The following is a 24,498-nucleotide window of genomic DNA, read 5'->3' as shown; positions in this document are numbered from 1 at the left end:
ACACACCTGCTTCTAAAGAAGTCAAAAAAGTTCACTATGAAAAGTCTGCCTCCATACTGGGAACTGAGCACAGTTCTAGACTCTGGGACAGAAAGCACATGCACACTCTGCTCGTCCTACCAGGGCGCATAGTCCAGTGAGGAAGACAGACATCAAATAAGAACAACACTGTGAAGCAACAGCCCCAGGGTGCCCTGAGACAGCATAGTAAGTCACCTGCCTGGAAAGCTGGGGACCTCTTCTAGTGCACTCAATAAAACGAGCGATGCCAGGAGAAAGCACAGCCTGGGTCAAGATCCCGGGAAGGACCACGGCAAATATTATAATACCAAGAAATCTGAGCCCCTAGCTGAGAAGTGGCAGCATCAGGGAGAGGACAGGCAGCTTGCTTTCACAGCGTAGACCGCAGTAAGAGGCCCACACTCCAGTGGACGGCCACATGAACAAGAATATAGATGGCATAATTTGAATTTGACGAGTCTATAAAAAAGAGAGAGGACATAAAACCAGCTGGGTAGGGAAGAGGGATGGGTCTGGGAGGGGCTGAGGAAGAAGATGAATAAGATAAAAAAATACATTGTATGAAATCATCAAAATCTAATAAAAACAAGAGAGAAAGAATATTAATATAATGAAATCATTTCTTTGCCAACCAAAAAGTTTCATTTGAAAGTGTAAAGAAACCTTTATGATACTCATTAGTAATTTTTGCTGAAATGATGCCAAAAGTGACAGAATAAATATGTAATTACATTTGGGGAGGGAAGAAATCTGAAAAGGAGAAGGTGGGTAGACCACAGTGCTATGAAGCTGCCCTGGCAAAGACTGTCTCTATGTACTGGCAAAGAGAAGCCACTGAAACACGGGAACAGGCGGTTGATGTAGCTTGCATTTGAGGCAAACCAGAAGAGACGAGACTGTAGAGAGAACTTGAAAAGCAGTACAGGGCCTCTGGTAAGATGTGGTGTTGGGATGCCGCGCGGTGATCAACTGTGAAAGTGGCCCCACCCTGCTGAGGATCTGAGGATGCAGAGTCTAGACAAGAGAGCAAGGCATGATCTGGAACTAGGAAATGCAAAACTCCAGCCTTCTGAAACAGGAGTTGACAGATCCAAAGACAGAACCCAGGCTGCATAGTCTGACTGGCAACGCTACTAACACTTGCATATCCATGCTGCCCCACTTTAAACTTGGCCCAGGAACAATTTTGACGGCACTGGGCAGTTTTCGCTAGCATCAAGAGCAGAAGGGAGGTGGCGGCCACCTGTAAAACCAGGACTAAGGAAGCAGAGACTGAGCGGGGCCTGGAGCTAAGCTAGCTGCAGTCAGTGAGTTTGGGTTCATCAAGAGACCATGACTCAACAAAGTGAAAGTCATCAAGGAAAACAGCTGTTGTAAGCCTCCACGTGCACACACACACACACACACACACACATGTACACCCGCACCACACCTGTCATACACCTGCAAACCACACACACATGTACACCCGCACCACACCTGTTATACACCTGCACACCACACACACATGTACACCCGCACCACACCTGTTATACACCTGCACACCACACACACATGTACACCCGCACCACACCTGTCATACACCTGCACACCACACACACACATGTACACCCGCACCACACCTGTCATACACCTGCACACCACACACACATGTACACCCGCACCACACCTGTCATACACCTGCACACCACACACACATGTACACCCGCACCACACCTGTCATACACCTTCACACCACACACACATGTACACCCGCACCACACCCGTCATACACCTGCACACCACACACACACACACATGTACACCCGCACCACACCTGTCATACACCTGCACACCACACACACACACACACATGTATACCTGCACCACACCTGTCATATACCTGCACACCACACACACACACATGTACACCCGCACCACACCTGTCATACACCTGCACACCACACACACATGTACACCTGCACCACACCTGTCATACACCTGCACACCACACACACACACATGTACACCCGCACCACACCTGTCATACACCTGCACACCACACACACACACACACATGTACACCTGAACCACACCTGTCATACACCTGCACACCACACACACACATGTACACCCGCACCACACCCGTCATACACCTGCACACCACACACACACACGTACACCCGCACCACACCTGTCATACACCTGCACACCACACACACACACATGTACACCCGCACCACACCTGTCATACACCTGCACACCACACACACACACATGTACACCCGCACCACACCTGTCATACACCTGCACACCACACACACACACATGTACACCCGCACCACACCTGTCATACACCTGCACACCACACACACACACATGTACACCCGCACCACACCTGTCATACACCTGCACACCACACACACACATGTACACCCGCACCACACCTGTCATACACCTGCACACCACACACACACACATGTACACCCGCACCACACCTGTCATACACCTGCACACCACACACACACACATGTACACCCGCACCACACCTGTCATACACCTGCACACCACACACACACACATGTACACCCGCACCACACCTGTTACACACCTGCACACCACACACACACATGTACACCCGCACCATACCTGTCATACACCTGCACACCACACACACACATGTACACCCGCACCACACCTGTCATACACCTGCACACCACACACACACACATGTACACCCGCACCACACCTGTTATACACCTGCACACACACACACACATGTACACCCGCACCACACCTGTCATACACCTGCACACCACACACACACACATGTACACCCGCACCACACCTGTCATACACCTGCACACCACACACACACACATGTACACCCGCACCACACCTGTCATACACCTGCACACCACACACACACACACATGTACACCCGCACCACACCTGTTATACACCTGCACACACACACACACATGTACACCCGCACCACACCTGTCATACACCTGCACACCACACACACACACATGTACACCCGCACCACACCTGTCATACACCTGCACACCACACACACACACATGTACACCCGCACCACACCTGTCATACACCTGCACACCACACACACACACATGTACACCCGCACCACACCTGTCATACACCTGCACACCACACACACACACATGTACACCCGCACCACACCTGTCATACACCTGCACACCACACACACACACATGTACACCCGCACCACACCTGTCATACACCTGCACACCACACACACACACATGTACACCCGCACCACACCTGTCATACACCTGCACACCACACACACACATGTACACCCGCACCACACCTGTCATACACCTGCACACCACACACACACACATGTACACCCGCACCACACCTGTCATACACCTGCACACCACACACACGTATCGCACACTTCATACTCACGCGTGCACACCACACCCCCACGTGCAGACACACCCCACACACGTGCACACCACACTCGTGTGCCCAAGAAAGAGAGGGTTCAAATCTCATCCTAACCAACTTGCAAGAAAGTGCCTATCAATAATGTCATCAAGCCTGACCCCGATTCTTCACATGGGTGCAGAGGGGCCCCTTTGCCTTGTAGTGGCAGCTATGAGTTGAAAAGGCAGTGCGAGGAAGATTGAATGTGGATCATGTGTGTAAGTATTAGCTCTTATCTTCATTGACAAAATACTCTGCTGAGGTTTGTTCTCTGTAGGAAGAGACAGGAGAAAGGAGAAAGGTGCTTTTGGGATGAGAGTATTGTACCCCAGCTCCCGTTACTAGCATTGGGAAAGCTCGTCAGCAGGGTGTGCTGAATTTAGGGAGTAGCATCCTCTCGGGAATCAGAGCCCAGAGCAATAGATTTTCAACTCTCGGATTACAGTTACATAGAGAAATAAGCTCTATGCTGTGAAACAGTAATATATATGGTATTCTACATTCTATTTGATTAAGCTTTATGATAAAAGATATTTCTGGTCGTGATTCATGAAAATGATTTCCTGACCTGAAGATCATGACCTACGGTTTGGAAAACAGAGTTCAATAGTTCTGCGTGTCCTTCAGGAAGCCTCTGGAGCACCCTCACGTCTGGAGGCTGTTCCCACACTTCGGTTTCCGTGGCTCCTAATGACTTCAGGCTGTGCCTCGCCACTCCCCTTTCCTCCTTAGACACACTTAGTGGTGATGCCTCCTTCCTACTCTACTTCCGAGCTTCATTTATTGTTTTACTTCCCAGGGACTTGATTCAAGAAGCAGATACATTTTTGTATTTGCTATGGGCTGGAGGTAGAGTCAGGTGGACATGAAAATTGGAATCTATTTAAAGCAGTCCGTGTTGGGTGGCTGTTTTGTGCCTTGTACTCCTCCAACTTATGAGGGAAATAGACCAGTTCCAGACTCTCAAAGCCATGGGGACTGAGCAGAAGCTGAGAATGTGTGGAAATAGCGCTCGTTCATCAGGGTGGGTCTCCGTGTGTCTGAATTGTGATTTAGTAAATTCGGCCATTGTCCTGGGCAAAAGAAACTTCCATAGTGCTAGAACAAGACTCTATTCACCCAAAGCTGGGCAGGAGCAGATCTCCTTGCTCACTTTTCTGAAGTAGCATACCTGACCCAAAGTACTCCCTGGGATGTGACGTAAGCTCACAGATCTCAGTGGCAACACAGGTCCTTGATTCTGGCAGGCTGGAAACAACATCCTTGTTTCTGTGAGCCCTTTGGGGGCAGCGGAGGATGCTGAAGGCTGCAGTAGTTGAGAAACCAACCCACTGTTGAGGTTACAGTGGGGCAGCTCTTGAGGAGCCAGCCTACATCCTCCAATCAGACTCTACGGCTGTGCAGTTGATTGAATATGTATATTGCTCTGAGCATTTTTCCCTTTATTAGAAAAGAAAATTACTCGTATCTACAGACCTATGTTCCCCTAGAGTATGTGTGAGAGAGCCCCCAGTACAGTCTCAGAAACATTATAAGCTGTTAAATAAATCCAAGCCAGGGTTATTCTTTTTAACACTCAGTTCAGCAAAATTGGGGATGGGAAGACAGTCACCTAAAACCGCCCTTCCTCCATCGAGACTGTTTCCTAGAGAAAAAAAATGTCAGTAAATTGGGACCAGACAGCTTCTAGGCCAGATTTTTATCTACAAGGCTTTGTGTTATGCTAATGAATAGAGATACTCCTTAGTTGTGGGGGGGTCACCTACTTCCTCTGCAGACTCTCTTTGTTGGGTCCTGGCTTTGAAGAGCAAGTCAGCTCCATAGGACCCCCCAGCCTTCCTAAGTTTATTGGTAAGAGCAAACTTCAGCATCCTCACACCAGAGGTCTTAGGAATCTACAGACTTCCCTCCCTTTAGGTCAGTGGTTCTCAGCCTTCCTATTGCTGCGGTCCTTTAATACAGTTCTTCTTGTTGTGGTGGTTCATACTGTAATTTCGCTACTGTTATGAATCACAAGCTAAATATCTGATATGTAGGATATCAGATACGCGGCCCCAAGTGTATGTGTGGATTTCAGGTTGAGAATCATTGTTCTAGGGTTTCCCATGTCAGCTCCTATCTGATCAATGGGAAAGCAGCCCCCCCGCTTCCAACTGTACCCATGCCCTCAAGGATCCACGACACTCAGTGGCACTGTTCCCCAAGGCCTAGCCTGCATCAGCATCTCCCCAAAGGTCTTACAGTGAAATACTGACTCCTATAGCAGCACGATATCGCAACGTGATTAGAACTCATTGTACATCTTCTAGTGATTTGACTAAGAAAAGAGTAATCAGAGGTACTGACATTGAAGAATCCATTTCAAAATGCATTTTAAAATCTAATATGGATTTTATCCCGAGAGCACATCTCAGTTTTAACTTGTCACATTTTGTTTGCTCAAAAGTCACGTAGAACTAGAGTATCAGAGGCCTTAGTACACACAGACATGTGTGTGTGTGTGTGTGTGTATATACGCATACATATGCACATAAAAATATATATGTGTGTATTACATCCATACGAAATCAAATGCACTATATTTGTGTGTGTAAACTGATACATCAACTAATACTTTTGCTGTTGGAATAGCTCAGATACGTGGACTGCATAAAACACATTATCTCTACTGGATGTTCTTTGATTGACAGGGAACGCTACACTGTGCTGGTCCTTTCACTAGGAAACAAAGACTTCATCTTCCCTGTACTCACAACTGCAACTGCTGCCAGGGCAATCAGGAAATGGACAGAGGAATAAAAAGAAAGTCCCTGCAACCTTCCCTTTCTCATCTCCCTGGAGCCCACTTGCGGTGTTCAGCCAGCAGATTCTCTTCCCTCTGCATGACTCTTCGGTGCTTGCCACTGCCTGGAATTATGGCTTCTGGACCACAATGTAAAAGGAAGAAAAGGAACTCATAACACATTCTGTTATTTTCTTTGTCTCTTAGAGCTCTCCTTGTAGCTCAGACTAGTGGGGCAGATTCTGCTGGGCTGGCTCCCTCTGTGCCTCAAACACTAACTCATTTGCTATGGGACCCAGATTAGTAGACCCAGAAAACTTCATGTCTAGATCATACATGGCATGCTGTTTCTTATGCATGCTGCCTGTCTTCTGTCTGAGGTTTGCAGTTACATTCAGTGGGGGAAACCAGGTGGAACATGCTTACTCCATCTTAGCTGGGGTCACATTCCACAGAGGGGCTTTTCAGAGCATTGCATTATAATCTCTGTGACATCTGGTTATCTGCAAATGGTATAGATAGAAACCAGATAGAGTTAATTCCCAAACTATGCCACATACCCACTATAATCATAGTCTTTGAATGGAAAAGAACCACTTTTCACATTAACAGTAGGTATAGAATGATTTTGCTGTTTTTCCCGAAGTAAAAATGAGATAAGGAAAATGACTGTGTGTATGTGTGCATGCGTGCATAGTGCATGTGCATGCTTGGGTGCATGCAAGTATGCTTATACAGTGTATTAACATGTAAGCAGATCCATGTGCAGACACATACATACATGTGTACATGTGTTTGTGTGTGTGTGTGTGTGAGAGAGAGAGAGAGAGAGAGAGAGAGAGATTTAATATTTAAATGCCTATTAATTCACATTGTAGACCTGGTCATGTATGCATCTAATTAAGTAGTGTATATTGTCTATATGTTTTCTAATTACATGAAGGAACTGAGGAGGTGCAGTGAGCTCTGTACAATGACACTTTGTTTAGCACCAATGAGTCAGCTCAGCCAGTAAAAGCTGGCAAATGCCATGAAACTCTGTGACCAAGTTCTGTTCCCAAACCCATACAGTACAAGGAGATAACTGACTCCTGAAAGTTGTGCCATAATTTCCACACATGCATCATGGCATGTTTGTATCTACTCTAACACGCACACCACACACACACACACACACACACACACACACGTACTAGCAGTAAAATTCAAAAAGAACAAACCCTAAGATGTTTTTGTTGTTTAAATTTACTGATTTTCTTTAATGTTTTCATTTATCCTTTGAGGATTTCATTCAAATTATTTCAATCATATTCATTCCCTTCTCCCAAGGCCTCCTGAATGTCTCCTGTATTCCTGCTTCCTTAACATGCTATTCTCTCTCTCTCTCTCTCTCTCTCTCTCTCTCTCTCTCTCTCTCTCTCTCTCTCTCTCTCTCTTCCAAAAGAGAAGAAAAGAAAACAGAGTCCATTTTGAGATGGCCCACTGCTCCTGAGCTCACTCCAGTGAAGAAAACTGGTTTTCCCTCTCCCAGCAGCTATCAGTTTCTAATAGCTCCTTGATTAGGGATAGGACTTCCTGCTCACTTTCCTCCCACCGTGCTGGGACTTTGTCTAGCTTGAACCTACACAGGTCTTGTGCCTATTGTCACAAGCACCGTGAATTCATGTGTGTATCTGCTCTGTTGTGTGGTGTAAAACATCCATCTCTTCAGACTTGCTATCTCTCTGCCCCTACTTTTGCAAAGATGCTTAAACCTTGAATGGAGGGGTGTGACGCAGATATCCCATTTAGGACTGAACATTCTAAAGTCTCTTATTCTCTACATATTTGACAAGTTTAATTATTGTCTACTGCAAGAAGCGTCTCTGATGAGGGTTTAGCGATACGGTGATCTGTAGGTGTAGTAATATGTCATAAGTAGTCTTTCTTTTTGTTGCTATGTTCATTTACTAGAATACAAGTAGTACATTTTTCCCCTAGGGCGTCTGACCTACATAACCTTAGGGTTTTGGCTTTATTGAGACTGTCATCTGTAGCTTCTATCTCACGGAATGGGCCTGAAATCTGATTTTTAAAAAGTGGTTGGTTACTTCCATATGTTCATGCCACTATTGCACAAGTGGGCCTCTCTTGCAGGCAGGTTGTTGTAGCTTCCAGGATTCGTAGCTGGATAACATTGATGATTACTCATCTCCTTTGGTGGCATGAACTATGAATAGTATTCCACTATGAATACTAGGCAGTAGGGGTGAACATTTCAGTTATTGAGGAACATCTAGATTTCTCCATGTTCTCTGCCATAAGGATGTGCTGCCTTTAGCAACAGGGTCTTGTCATCAAGTTTGAGATGGTAACTAATAGTACTGGCAACAGCCTGTGATGCTTGTGGGTGGAGGGAGTGTCGTTGAAATCTCCTTGGCCAACGAATCTAAAAGATGTAACCTGTTCCTGGAACTGGGGGTTTTAATTGATAGCATATGGTACCCAGTTGGGGTATTTATTGTCATTTTATGGTAATTCAATTTAAACTCCTTTTTTTTGTGGTTTTTTTCGAGACAGGGTTTCTCTGTGTTTTTGGAGCCTGTCCTGGAACTAGCTCTTGTAGACCAGGCTGGTCTCGAACTCACAGAGATCCACCTGCCTCTGCCTCCCGAGTGCTGGGATTAAAGGTGTGCGCCACCACCGCCCGGCTAAACTCCTTTTATATGTGTTATGTGGTTTAGGGAGCTTCTACAGTAATATTTCCCCATGTGCCTTTTTATTTATTTAAGATTTCTGCCTCCTCCCCACCACTGCCTTCCATTTCCCTCCCCCTCCCCCAATCAAGTCCCCCTCAGTTTAGATGCTCACCCATATGCCTTTTTTAAAAAGGCTGTTAGTAGTGATTATCTCTCCTCACAGTCCCCCCTCTACCCTGCTCTCCCATCCTGACCTCATCTCGTTTTCTTATTCTAATTTCTTCCATTTTCCTTTATAACACTATATTCTAGTTCCTTTTCCTTGGGAGACCCTCATCTCTCCCATGGTCCCTTTATAGCTAAATATTGTGGGTATTCTGAATGGAATATAAAAAGTATAAAAACTAGACTCCACATGTGAGAGGAAACATGAGACATTTGTCTTTCTGGGTCACCTCATTCAGGATAATTATTTCTAGCTCCATCCATTTGCCTGGGAATTTTGTAATTTTATTTTTCTTAACCATTAAATAATATTCTATTGTGTAAATTATCACATTTTCATTATCCATTCATCATTTAATGGAAATCTAGTCTGTTTCCAATTTCCAGCTACTATGAATAGAGCAGCAATGAACATGAATGAAAAGAGATCTCGTAGCAAGATGTAAGTCCTTTGGTTTGGGGTATATACCCAGGAATGGTATAGCTAGATCTTGTGATAGATGTATTGTCAGCTGACATTTTGGTTCTATACTTTGACAAGGCAATTGTTGATTGTATTTGTGTAGAATCTCTAAGGATCACATAATGGCCCCAAGTTTCCTTTTATGGCAGACATAAGTTTTGAAATTAAGTGATGAAGCTTGTATTTCAGAGAAAAAATATGTCTATTGGCAGTGGGTAAACTACCTTCCTAATTAAGTTTCTATTGTCTACTTTACCAAAAAGGAAATGATATACACCTCACAATTATTGCAGTGCCAGTCACGACTTAGGACACAGTGTTTCACAACCATAGAGCTGATTATGTCCTGATAAAGATGAACTAAATTCCCAAGGTGGTTGTGAAATAATCTAGTGGTCAAAAGCATCTAAACGTAAGAATTACTGGCACTGATTAACTGGATATTTGCATAGTCGGATGTGCGGCGCTGATTTCAATCAGTTGATTATTCGTTTTTATAGCCATGACTTACAAGGTGACTATGTGTCAGCATTTTGCTAGACTCTAAAGGCACTAACAGGTTCAGAATTTGTAAGTCATACTAGGTGTGCTCTGAGTCAATCAAGCTTTAGATAGGAAAATCTGAATAAACTGAACAAGTATAGCAAGGGCTAGACAGACACATTTTTAAGATTTTGAAACAAACTTTATGAATTTTTGATTTTATAAACATTAAAACTACACTTGTTTCTTTTGGAGCATGGGTCATGGCATTTGGAATCAGAAGCACTGAGTTTTGAGTCTTTGAATTTAATGTAACCCTGACTTCATGATCTATAATTGTGATGTGTGTGTGGGGGGTACACAGGAAAATATACGTATGCCTATGTATGTGGAGGGCAGAGGACAGTCTTAGGTGCTCCTCGAGGAATCACCACAGGCTTGTTGAGATAGGGTCTCTCATTGGCCTAGAACTTACTGAGCACGAGAGTTTCTTTGTCAGGGAGCCCCAAGGATCTGCTTGTTCCTACTTCCTTAGTATCAGGTTTATAAGCACCATGGATCACCACGTCTGGGTGGGGACTGAACCCTAGTCCTCAGGCTTGAGTGGCAAACACTTACCAGACTGACCTATCCCCACAGCCATCACCTATAACTTTCAGAAGAAAATCAAAGTATGTTAAAGAATTATACTCAAGTGTGCAAGATTTAACCATCTCAAACCTTGCTAGAATCAAGCATGTGGTGTGGGCTCCGGGTCTATATACAGATACTCCTGATTGACAGTGAGATTGCAGCCTCTAGTAACCCCATGAGAAGCTGAACATTCCATATGGTGAAAATGCATTTGGTACTTCTAAATTACTGAACATCATTGATTAGTCTAGTATATCTATTTAAGGTCTAGTCTAGTGTACCTATTTAAGGTCTAGTCTAGTGTACCTATTTAAGGTCCAGTCTAATGTACCTATTTAAGGTCTAGTCTAGTGTACCTATTTAATCTGTGTCCTGGCTACTTCATTTGCCAACACCACCTAACACAAAAAATCCACTTTATAGTGTGTGTGTGTGTGTGTGTGTGTGTGTGTGTGTGTGTGTGTGTTTGCACATGGGAGTCTTTCAGAAATTATGAAACTCAAAAAACACAATATCCCAAAATTTCTGTTATGTCATGTGGCTGCCTGGGAGATGAGACTCACTATCAGTGCCCAAAATCACAGAAAGAACTACAGTCCTGGAAGTGATCTAAATGAGTCATTCACTCCTACTGAGTGAGTGTAGTTTTGACTCCATCATAAAGCTGAAAGGAGTTAGGCCATGCTAAGTTGGGAGCCATTTGTACAGCTCTGTAATGCAAAGTTATCTGCACGACACAAAAGATAAAAAAGAATTATTTCTAACAGGTTGATATGCATGCCAAATATATGAGTTGGTTCTCTTGCCTATCATATTTAAGAGGAATGATCATATGACTGAAAGCTTGTTAGCGACAAGGTAGCATTACAGATTTGAAGTTTGGCTTTTCCTATTTCTCATAGCCTGAATGAAACAATTTTAATACTTTTCATATTTTACTGGGTTCTTTTCATCATTATCACTTATTAAACACTCACTGTGTGTGCTTGAGATCTATAGAACTCATGTATAATACAATTCTGATTTTTACAGTTTGCTTAGAAAAAAAGACAAGATGCATTTTTTTAAGAGAATAATTGAGAATGAGAACCATTTGTGCCACTGACCTTTTTACTAGAAAGTAGGTAGGTTTTCTCAATTCTCTCTCCAGGTCTCTTTTGAAACCAATTATTTTTTTTTAATTAATTAAGTTTTGGATAATTTCATGTCTAAATACCATATTTATACAATTTTCCTTCTCTTTCTCCTTCTCCTCCTTCCAGGTCTTCCTTGTCCCCTCCATTCCTTCTTAAATCCAATAACCTCATATTCTTTAATTATCACATTATATGCATGTATATATATTCACACACATATTCAGAAATACAACCTGATGAGCCCATTTAATAATTCTCATATGGATGTGATTAGGGCTGACCACTTGGAATTAGATAATCTATCAGGGGGTTCTTCTTTGGAGAGACTTTTTCTCCTACACTTAGCACCTATTGTTTATAGCTCTTCTAAAGGTGGGGTTTTATGAGATTTTTCCCACCTGTGTTTGTTCATCAATTGGTGTCATCATTGTTCAGGTCTTGTTTAGGCTGAGATTTCCTGGGTGCAGCCTCCATGTCTTCTACATGACCTGGTCTTCTGGTTCCTACAACCAATCCTTCTGCCTGCTCTTCAGAGCGGTTCTATGATACTCAAGTGCAGAGGTTCTGTTGAGGATAGAACAAATGGAGTTGGGGACTCCCACAGTCAGTTCTCTGGATTGTGACCGGTCATGTCTTCCTGTAATTGTTTTTGTCTGCTTTGTTGATGCTACACTGATCTCTGGGTATAAGTGCTTAGAATGGAATTATAAATTACAGTGGTTTGGGAAGTAGCGGTTGTGGTTCTCCTCTTGAGTTCCTAGCCTCACCAGTCAAGGGTAGTTCAAGGTTTCAGCACTAGGCATGGATTCCATCCTACTGAGCAGTCCTTACATCCAATTAGATGGCTTTTGTTACCCTAACATATAAATGCTGCTAACTCGCCTTTCAGAATAGCTTGTCATTCTGGTCCTTAGGGTTCGTGGGTGTCACAGCTGGGTAAGATTTCTCCCTTGGCAGCTTATAAGGCTCCTTTTGGTACTATAAGCCCTCCAGCCAACATGGTGGTGTCTTCAATTTCTGGGAGGCAACTGAGGACGATGGTAAAAGAGGGAGCTGTAGTTTTGATAAGGAAAAAAAAAACAGCAGAGCTATTTTCCTGAATTTCGAATGGAGTTGAATCCCTTCTTTGCATATTTGCTAAAATAAAGTGTATTATCTGTTCTTATCAGTTTAATATCAGATGGGGTTGAGTCTTTGATTTGAGTGAGCAGAAAATAATGTGGCCACATCATGAGTGCAAGGTGGTTTAGGAAGTCCTTGGTCACTGTGGCAATGATTAATATCATTTGTTGAGCACCTTCGGAGAGCCAAGCCCGTTGCCAGGTATTTGTATGTAATCCACACAATAATCATCTCCGTGTTACCTTGGTGACCGATGAGGTTCAGAAATACTTAGTAACTTGTACAAAACAAAGGCAACAAGTGCCAGTTCAACTCCGCAGGTGAGCATGGTGGCACGCTTTTGTATCTCCAGTTATTCAGAAGGCAGGAGGGGAAGGAGAATTTTTTTGAGCCCCGTGAGTTCAAGATGAGTATGGGCAACATACCAGGGCCTACCTAGCTCTAGTTAGCTGGCTCAAGCAAGCAAATAATAAATAAAACAGACCCAGGATTGCTTTAGATATGATCCCTGCTAAAGAAAATTCAAATGTAAACAAGTCTGAAGACTCTCTAGGTGGAAAATGCATGCTAGGCTCAAACTTGTTTAATTTCGTTGTTGGCTCTATTGTTGTTTTCGTTGGATTGGACCAAGGGCTTTGAACATGCTAAGCACAAGCTCTACCATGGAGCTAGACTCTTGGCCACAACCTTAATCACTTATGCAAGAATAAGTAAAGCTTAACTTGATTGGTTCCTTATAAATGCTTATATTATAAGAAAAACATAAACAGAACTCAGGCTCAATGAATCAGAAGCAACAAACAAACTCATCCTTATATAACTAGGGCCTTTCCAATGAGGTAGACCAATTGCAACAACTATATGACTACAACCAAAGATTTACTGTTTTACTTCTGTGCCCGTCCTGCAAAAAATTCAGTTTACATTCCCTTCTAGAAACTTCTGAGCCACTTCTAGTGGCTGTCCAATCCATGATGAATCACTGATCAAACTAACTTTATCAAGCCTTACTTTATCCCTTTACCATTCTGTATTTGCCCCAAGAATATGAACGGTCATATAATGGAAACATCTATTCTGTTTGGTTGTCTCTCCTGCACTCTGTTTCTCGATAGATATGTGCGTGGTACTAGAACCCTTAAGTTGCCTGACTTTTATAGCCAACAGAAATTACTAATTGATCACAGGTCTCTTCTTAACAGCATTCCACAGCAGCCAGTCTTAGCCTTGATTAGCAAACAATCCGTTTGCCATGTCTGTCACAGCACCTTGTTTATGACTCTAGAAATCATACATAGACACCATGTTTGAATGACTTGCTTATGTTTGGGTTTTCCATGATGTATTTTGAGACTTTGAGAGAGGAGCATCCATCATCCTTCCTGAGCATCCTGCACCCAGCATACTACACAACACAATGAGCACCGGTGAGAAGGTTTGCTAAGCTGAGCAAAGCTATGCATTTTCATTTGAAACCTATTTGGCTCCCAAATGCCAGTGCAGATTATTGCTTGATAATGAAAATAGCTAATATTTGTTGAGAACTGACTCTGTGCCATGGGCCAAAGTAAGCAAGTTCACTTACACTGATTTAACCAAAATAATAAGTTGATGCGATAAAGTTATCCCCCAGTTTACAGCAATGATGTTGGAATTTGGAGACAGCACAAGTTATTTGTATAAGGTCACATGATCCAACCCAGCTTCTCTGACCCATAAAAATGACACATTGGACCACTACATTAGCTGTTCATAAAAAATTTACATAAGGGCCTGGCAAGATGACTCAGTGCGTAAAAGAGCCTTGAAGCCAGAAAGCCTTAGTTTGGTCCTTGGAAAGAGAAAGTGTAATTGAAAAGTGTCCCCTGGCCGCGAGGTGGTGGTATACACCTTTAGTTCCAGCACTTGGGTGGCAGAGTCAGGTATATCTTTGTGAGTTCAAGACCAGTCATGTCTACAAGAGCTAGCAAAATAGGCACCAAAGCTACACAGAGAAACCCTGTCTCAAAAATAAATAAATAAATAAATAAATAAAAGAAAGAGAAAAGAAAAGTGTCCCTTGACCTCCACATTTATGTTGAGGAATGTATATGCCCCCACCCATAATAATAAATAAATAACTGAAAAAGATTCATAAAATATAATCTCATAGTACACCTACACTAATATCATTGTACCTCTTCCCAGTACAGACATTCAAAAACTGTGCCAGGTGATGTTTGGATTTTATTTCAAACCATTTTCAGGTAACCATTAAGATACATCTCGTTGCTCTTCTTTGAGTATATGTTTGCATGCTTGTGCACATGCGTGTATGCATGTGTGTGTGTGTGTGTGTGTGTTACACAATCCATGAACAAGAGCAGCATTAGTGTCTTAGACCACTCTTCGTTTTCTAGTTCGTTCCATCACAGCTGCTTCAGGCTCCATCCTATGTCGGTGAGGTACAGAAATGATTAACACCATCCTTGCAGGTCCTCACAGCCCAGAGAGACAGCTCCTTGCTCACAGGATCGCAGTGGGACTGCCATCTGGAGAACCAAGTGATGCCTGCCTGGCTGAATGAGATTTGCCCAGGAGAATCTTGCACAAAAAACAAAAAAACAAAAAAAAAACCTCATCCAGGAAGGAAATGAAGATGGGGTTATCACAGACTGAACACAGGAAAGATGATGCTATTGAGTATAAGTCCAGGCCTTAAGAAACATGACTGCTGATTTTGAAGACCTCAGACTGTATCTTTCACCTCTATCTCAAAAGGGCCTCAGATCCTTCCTAATAGAACGCCAGCAAGTCAGGGAACATCAGAGTTCGGCACTGAGCCGACCACTGGAAATACCCTTCTGCACCAACACATGGAAATATTCTATTTGTTTATTGTTTTAATGCACTGATTGATCATGGCTGCTGAAGGGAATCAGGAGGTCCTGAGGGTTTCAGCACACCTTTTGGATACCCTGGGGGTCCACCCTCTGAAATCGATGAAATGCCTCATGCGCGTACTCTTTCAGAAATGAGACCTTCAGAAACAGGCATATAATTTCTTCCAATTTCCTATGGAAGGCATTACTCAAATGTCCTCAAGTGACAGATGGTCTAATAATTTGCAAAAACGTGCTCCTTACACTCCAAGGTCAGTCATGTTTTACTTAAAAGTTCATACTCACACAAGTGCCATCTGGAGTCCACATCCTCCATCTGAAGCTTCAAATAAATCCTGATTTACCTCAGAAATATTTGCCGAGAGTCTGCCTGCTGGAGAAGTGGCTGCTTTCTCCCTCCTCTGAGCACGTCTGTGCAATATGTGAAGCAAAGTAGACGTAATAAATGATTGTCCCCTGAGATGCTTCGGGATGATACAGGAAGCTGCAGGTTTTTGGAGGAGAGAGATGGGAGAGAATTTGGCAAGAGACAGTTCTCTGTCTGTCGGTCTGTCTATCTGTCTGTCTCTGGTTTGAACATCCTAATCCACATAAAAGTTCCTCGTGCAGCATCAGCGTTCTGACTCAATACCACAGCAGTTTTTTTTCCCCACCAAACACTTTCCAGCTCATGGAATTTGTCAGTCTAAGACACTCTGTGATCTGAGGGTGTAAACAAAAACCGAAGAGACAAGCGAGCAGGGCTCAAGAGCACTTGCCAGGCAAACATAGGGAACTGAGTTCGGATCCCCAGAATCCATGTAAATCTGGGCATAGCAACATATGTCTGCAATCCCAGAACACTCAGGTGAGATGGGAGCCTAAAATGGGAGAATTCCCCAAGGCCTGTGGACCAGCGAGGCTAGCTTAGGCAATGGCAATGACGCTATCTCAAATAAGGTGAAAGGTGACAACCCATATCTGCTGTCCTCGGATCTCCCTCTCTATTTTGTGACATATCTACACACACACACACACACACACACACACACACACACCCTGCAGGGGGTGGGAGTATAGAGAATGGATGCTTTTAAGAATGTTCAAACCCTGTAAAACTCATGTAACTAGCCCTTTGTTCTTCATTCTTTTAGTGGGCTTGAACCCACAGCCTGGTGGTATGTTTGTGGCTACATACAAAGGGGGAATAAGAACCTTGTGTGCATATGCTTTCTCTCTGGGTCAAAATGACTTCTCTAATAATTCCAAGGTGTTACCTAAGCCCAGTTCTCAATATAATACTCAGGAAAATCCCTTAAGCCTTTGAGCCAAAGTAAAGAAATGAAGCTAATGTGGCTGCCGTGTGTGTGTGTGTGTGTGTGTGTGTGTGTGTGTGTGTGTGTGTGTGTGTGTGTGGTGTTTGCACCAGCATGAGTGCCCCTGCGTGTGAGTGCACTTGCAGCTGCTGCTAGCCAATGGGTCTACGAATGCTCTGAGCAGTGGGATGCTTGCCAGGACCGGAAGTGGACCACTCCTAGACTTCATATTGAGTTCCATTAAAAGCAGGAAGTACCCCTTCCTCTTTAAAGAGGAGTGTCAACACTGGCTGGACTCTTTCTCGAGTTTGATTCATAGTCTTTTAAGTCAATTCCTGGTAGGAGGTGAGTCCTACACATGATTTTCTTTTCCAGAACCAGGGAAATGAGTAATTCCTAAATATTGGGCCAGGAGGAACACCTAGGACTTTCGGAGGTTTTTCACGTTCTGGGAGGGAGAGTTATAAATATGACATTAAGTCACCACATGGCCATCTTGATTTTTTTAAAATCTATTCTGTTCTACCTATTTCAAAACATAGTCATAATGATTATAATTAAAAATCTAAAAAATGTATTTTCTTTCTAAAGTATTATAACCACTTTTTTGCATGTTTAATTTCTAGATATTTTCAAAATCATTTTGCACAGGGACCCCTTAATAATTCACAGAATCTTATGAGAGACAGTCAACAGAGTCAACCTGGAACATATATCAGCACTGCTAATTGGGAAGGACCCACCAGAAAGAGCCAACTTTGAGTCTTGGAAGTCCCTGAAGAAAGTGGCAGGTGAACTTCAGGGCAGGATGGTCCTTAAGTCCTTTACAAATGTTAATTTCAAGTCATCCCCTCACATAGCCCACATAGCAGCTGCTGCTATCCCTTTACCCTTTTACAGAGCAGGAGCAAGAGGGAAGCTGAGTTCAGAAGCAAATACAGGAACTTGACCTGGCCCACGCTCATCTGTCTACACCACTGTGTGTCACTGTCATCTCCAGACATTGGAAACTGGTCCCCTGAAGTCTCATTTCTTTCTACTCTCAGGCTCGAGTCTCCCTATTGACAGTCATCCCTCCTCACCCTTCACATCCTTTTTTTAAAAAAAATTTATTTATTAAAGATTTCTGCCTCCTCCCCGCCACCGCCTCCCATTTCCCCCCTCCCCCAATCAAGTCCCCCTCCCTCATCAGCCCAAAGAGCAGTGAGGGTTCCCTGCCCTGTGGGAAGTCCAAGGACCTCCCACCTCCTTTCCAGGTCTAGTAAGGTGAGCATCCAAACTGCATAGGCTCCCACAAAGCCAGTACGTGCAGTAGGATCAAAACCCAGTGTCATTGTTCTTGACTTCTCAGCAGTCCTCATTGTCTGCTATGTTCAGCGAGTCCGGTTTTATCCCATGCTTATTCAGACCCAGTCCATCTGGCCTTGGTGAGTCCTTGCTTCAAGACTAGTGCTCCGGACATAAGCTCTCCTGACAAGGGACACGCCACAGTGAGAGTAGAGATTGGTTATCTTCACAACTCAGTTCTGCATTGGCCTTCCTGTCCTGGGCTGAGGCTCCACCAGACCCTGCCTCTATCTGTCTCACATTGGGTGGTGTGAAGGGCTGGCTTGTGAGTACCCTCCCATCCCCAACCTTTGAACCATCGATATACCAGCTCCTATCAGCTCACTTCTAACCCTGTGGTGTTCAACAGGACAAGATGAACATAAGGGACGAGATTGGCTGTTCACCTACAGCCTGATGCTTGCTTGGGAAAAGGGGCGACTCTGGAAGGTTCTTCTGTCCTGTTGCTTTTAAACTGGCCACTTTTGCCAAGCGAATTTGCAGACTGCTATAGGAGGGTTGCTCCTGCCTTCCAATTGACGAACCACAGAACTCCGAGCTCAGGGGACTGCTACCAAAGAAAGAATGTGTGCAGGAGCGGGATAAGTGGTTATCATTACTATTGCTATTGTTTTTCTTGCTGCTGTGATAATGTCTCAGTATTGGCCTTGAACTCACAATCCTCTTGCCTCAGCCTCCTGACTTCTAGGATTTCAGAAGCATACTTCTGAACTTCCTTGACCGGGATAAATGATTGCTCAAGTGTGTGTTGTTCTAAGGTACACCGGTTACACATGCTTCTTTTAGAGAGGGTAATAATCCTTCAGATTCCACAGTTAAAGGGAATGCTGCCACAAGCCCTGCCTTGGAATTTCACAATGCATATTAGCCCATTAGAGAAGTCAAAGGTCATAGAAGGGAGGGTTTGACGCGGAGGGGGGGGGATGACCGTAACACATATATCTATGTTTATTTTGCATGTTTAATTGTAGAATGCAATCTTAGATTAGGCGGCAGCAAAAGCAAATCTCAAGATAAGGATTTAATGTAAGCAGTTTTATATGGAAGGTGAATGTATAAGAAGTATTAGCAGGAGAGACAGGAAGCTATGCCGGAAATTAAAACCAACTCAAGTTGCATGAAAAAGATGATTTAAATTTTTGGACAACCGATCCTCGGGACTGCAGTGAAGAATGTGCTTCACGGATGTCTTGTCTAAGGAGCAGGTAGCTGGTTACTAAAGCACTAATGCTCAGTAGCCATGGTTAATGGGCAGCCTCTTTCATGGTCTTTCCAGCCCACCTAGCACAACACCGAGAGCATGGCCTCAGTGCTGACGGTCACAGCAGGTGCTTGTCATGGTGCCTTTGAGTCACTGTACCGGAGCACTGACATGTTGATGGGAGAGTGACATAATCATGTGAGGCACGCTGTTCCCTTCGCCTTTTTCTGTTTCAGACAGGAATCACAGTGAGGTCTGGTAGAAGCAGTATTTGAGAAAGAAAAATTGGAGAACAGAATGCCCAATGCATCTGAGCAGTCTCACGAATTCTAAAAAGCCCTGATTTAGCTTGACACACAGAGGCAGCATTATTCTATAGCTGGTAAAACTCCAAAAGGAATTCCCATAAATGCCACCAATACCAAGCACATAAATTTCAGGCTCAGCGGAAATAGCCTTGGAAGATCATAGCGTGTGGGGTGCTGCCACACAAAAGAGGTTTCAAAACTCCAACCGTAGTCAGGTTCTGATGTTGTCTGTCTGTGAAACAGCAATCCTCTCTCCACAGCCACGGGCAGAGGATGGTATCCTAACTGAGCCCTGGGGATGATGAGCACAGGATGGTACTTAGAAAGCATAGGCATAAAAGCCATGAGAACCCTTTCTTAACAAAGTTATAGTCTGTCAAAGTCCAATAATATCCCTGTAGAGAAAAACAGCTATAGAAGTGGTAAGCGTAACAAAGACCTTAGAAAGAATATTGAGGAGGAAGAAACTAAAGGAGAATGACATCGTGGAGGAAGAAAAATATTAGCTGACCCTACCTTGATAGGATGGAACAGGAGAAAGGGCATCTCGGATGTGTATGGGGGAGCAGAAGATGGTGAGCTCAAAGACCCAATGATAAGAAGACAACTGAATAGTTCAGGAACAGAGGAAGGGATGTGAAGTATCAAGACAAAAGGCAAGTCTGTGATTAGAGAAAGTCAGGCAAGGAAGGCTGCAGGTAGAAGTTGTCAGTGTGTGTATGTGTGTGTATCTACGTATATGCCTGTGTGTGTCTGTCTGTCTCCATGTCTACGTATATGCCTGTGTGTGTGTCTGTCTGTCTGTCTGCATGTCTATGTGTATGCCTGTGTGTGTGGTGTGAGTGTGTCTGTATATCTACATGTGTATGCCTCTGTGTGTGTGTGTCTGTCTGTCTGCATGTCTACGTGTATGCCTCTGTGTGTGTGTATGTGTGTCTGTCTGTCTGCATGTCTATGTGTATGCCTGTGTGTGTGGTGTGAGTGTGTCTGTATATCTACATGTGTATGCCTCTGTGTGTGTGTGTCTGTCTGTCTGCATGTCTATGTGTATGCCTCTGTGTGTGTGTGTGTCTGTCTGTCTATCTGCATGTCTATGTGTATGCCTTTGTGTGTGTGTGTGTGTGTGTGTGTGTGTGTGTAGAGGCCAACCTCAGATGTCACTCCTCTGGTGCCATTTATGTCCTTTTTCAGGCAGGGTCTGCTACTGTCTAGGTTGGCTGGTCAGGGTGTCCAAGGGACCCACCAGTCTCATCCTCTCCAGAGCTGGGATTGATGGTGGTGTGTTCCATCACTATGATCTGCTTCTTTAATAGAGGCGGAAATTTAATATATTCTTCCCCAAATTGCTTGCTAAGGAAGCAGCTTCCCAGAGCAGCAGATCTCACTTGCACTGCTCCACGAGCCTGGGCTTCTGAGCCCCCTCCAGAGGGAAGTTCCCTGAAGCGTTTCTGGAAGACCAAGCCAGGAGGACTCATCCTGTTCTTTGACGTTTCTTCCCAAGATCTCAAGCCATCTCACAAACTGAAACCAGTCCTTACAAACTACCTTCCCTTCAAAGACTCTCCACAAGGCAGTGGCTTCATGAAGCAGGACACATCTTTGAGATGACCTCTTCTTGTTGGAAGGAGCTGGGCTCAGTGTCTCTATAGAGATACTTGCTGAAGTATTGTCTCCACCCAGGCAATGCAAACACTCCATAGACTGTCAATACCTGGAGGCAGGATTCCCATGATGCAGCTACAGCATATTGCCTTGTGCCATGAGGATAGCTGTAATGGATCAGTTTTAAGAATACATTATCCCTGAACGGCAAAGAATGTTGGCTCTATAATATCTAGCAAGGTCAGGTTCAGGAGCAGAGACGGAAGAGCCCAGCCCTTGAGCTGAAATCATAACAGAGGTGTCTGTCCTCCACAAAAGCATTGGTCAGGAACCTGGATCAATGTCAATTCTCTGTCACTTACAGTTACAGCACTCCTGCTCTATGTCCCCTAAGAAGGAGTAATTCACAGATACCAGGTACCAGTCACAATGACCCCTTGAAAAGGAAAGACATATTTGACTACCTAATAATTCCAGGCACAGTGAAATCAGTGTCAGAAGATAAATTTAGATTGGGAATTTAGGAGCACGGAAAGAGAAGTGAATTTGCTCACTGACTCCTTTGGCTTGCCAGCAGCTAAGTAACTATGGAGATGTGTATGGTACCCTGCCTCCTTTGTCTCGCAAATGTGTCATAAAAAGTATGTGAGGAAGTGGGGGCAGAGCATTGAATGGTTGGCAAAGCACTCTCTGCTTCCTCATTTGCACAGGGAAGCATCAACAGGCCCTGCCTGTGCTCTTTTATTTTTATGGTCGTTATCTATGGCAAGGCCAAATGTGGCCGGAGTAGCCACTGTTGATGTCATGAGCTGCTAGCCAACGACTTAGAAGGCAACTGTAGACATTAAAGTGTAGGACCCTGGAGGTGCTAGACCCATCCCTGCTTCAAAATACCTTTCAAAACAAAACCTTAAATCTTTTCGTAGGGTTGTGATAAATTATAATATTTAATACAGGATTGTTACAAGTCATTCTAAACAACAACAAAAAAACAGTCTAGCAAAAACAGTCCAGAGTATATGGTTTTGCTTGGCCTGCATCCCTTTCTGTAGGATGCCAATTCCCCAGATTATTCCGTAATCCCTCAATCTACATGAACTGCATGGAGCTCACTCTACCTTAGGTGTGGGACAGGGCATCGCAAAGCCACTTGGACAAATCTTCTATTGAAGCTACTGAAAGATGCTCTCATCTCCTGGGCTGTTGAAGACAGAATTAGGAAGTCTGAAGAACACAGGAGGGAGCAGCTTCCAGTTTTCTAGAAGGAATAGGAAGTGGGCGGGTGTTGAAGAACGGCGGGCTGCGTCCCGGGCACCCAGCCGCCTGCATGGCTAGTTTATGCCCCGAAATAATTACACGGAAACTGTATTCTTTTAAACACTGCCTGGCCCATTAGTTTCAGCCTCTTATTGGCTAGCTCTTATATATTGATCTAACCCATTTCTAATAATCTGTGTAGCCCACGAGGTGGCTTACCAGGAAAGATATTAACCTGCGTCTGTCTGGAGTGGGAGAATCATGGCGACTCACTGACTCGGCTTCTTTCTCCCAGCATTCTGTTCTGTTTACTCTACCCACCTAAGGGTTGGCCTATCAAATGGGCCAAGGCAGTTTCTTTATTAATTAACCAATGAAAGCAACAAATTAGAAAGAAATAACTCCCACATCTAGGGGGCCTAGAGACACTTTAAAGACCCAAATCTAGCCCTGGCTGGAGCTATCAATCATTGCTGCGTGTGCTCCTTTTCATTGCTTTCACTTAGACTGGTTTCGTCTGGAAATCTGTTGCTTACGAGTGGAATCATATCATATTGACTAGCCACTCACAAAGAACCATTTCAATTTTATATTCTATTCTGTTAGGTTTGTTGTTGTTGTTGTCGTCATTGTTTCTACTTGTTTTTTGAATGAATAATGATCTTTTTAAAAAATATTTATTTTATCAAAACATTTCTCATTTTACATACCAATCCCAGTCCCACTCCCTCCCCTCCTCCTGCTTCCTCTACCTCCCCCCACCCCACCGTGAATAATGGTTTTAATCCACACAATGAATTACTTTTCTTTCCTTGCTCATCTTACATGCACTGTGTGTGCTGGGCCTTTAGTCCTTGTGCAGAAGCACAAGGTTGCTGCCTCTGGCCTTCTGTCCCCAACAGCAGGTATTCCAGAAGGACAGAGAAGCTCGTGGCTCTGCCCATCAGCCCATCATCCATTCCTCCCATGCTGTGCTGTACCAGTGGGCTGGAGACCATCAGCTTTCAGAGAGTCTTTGGCCTGAGGTTAGCTTGGATGCCTGCCTGATCTTTCAAAGCTCTTCCCGTTTAAGGTCTCCAAACACAGCATTTTCCATAAACATCTTTTTTCTTTTCTTCTCTCTCTCCTCTCTTTTTCTCTCTCTTTTTAAGTAGAAAGAAATTCAAAGATGAGCAGTGATAATCTAGAGACACACAGAACAAGAAGGCCATTGACTTCCAAATGACCATTTGGAGTTCTGCTGAAAATGTAAACTGCTGTAATAACATGGGGAAATGATAGTCGGGAGTCTTAAAGACTTGTGAGGTGAAGCGCCCTTTGCTTTATGACCAGCAGGGCGAAATGGTGCAGGCTACAGAACATTTGCTACCAATTACAGCCCTTGCTCACTGTGCTTATTGCCCAAAAATAGCAGTGAGATTTGTTTTTCTGATCTCTCCCCAGGATTTGTGAATTATTTGCTTTTATTACCTTATAGATAAATAGGGATGAAAAAATCCAACATAGAGGGAATTTTTATAACAAGGAACACCCCAGTTGTCTTTGGCTATGAGTGCTGATCTTAATTTAATAAAAGCTGAATCAGACCTTGTTGGAAGCTCTAATGC

The 24,498-nt window shown here is 43.9% G+C and overlaps 1 long non-coding RNA gene and 1 pseudogene across 2 annotated transcripts in view; both read left to right on the top strand.

Annotated features, from left to right (window-relative positions):
- Nucleotides 1-24,498, top strand: part of LOC142856241 (uncharacterized) — a 326,516-nt gene that overhangs the window by 231,024 nt on the left and 70,994 nt on the right. The window lies entirely within an intron of this gene.
- On the top strand, nucleotides 12,995-13,109 carry LOC142856634 (U2 spliceosomal RNA; annotated as a pseudogene).

The sequence above is a fragment of the Microtus pennsylvanicus genome, chromosome 8 (assembly GCF_037038515.1).
Source record: "Microtus pennsylvanicus isolate mMicPen1 chromosome 8, mMicPen1.hap1, whole genome shotgun sequence".
Classification (NCBI taxonomy): Eukaryota; Metazoa; Chordata; class Mammalia; order Rodentia; family Cricetidae; genus Microtus; species Microtus pennsylvanicus.
The sequence above is the reverse complement of the archived record's forward strand: the minus strand, read 5'-3'. Positions and strand labels throughout refer to the sequence as shown.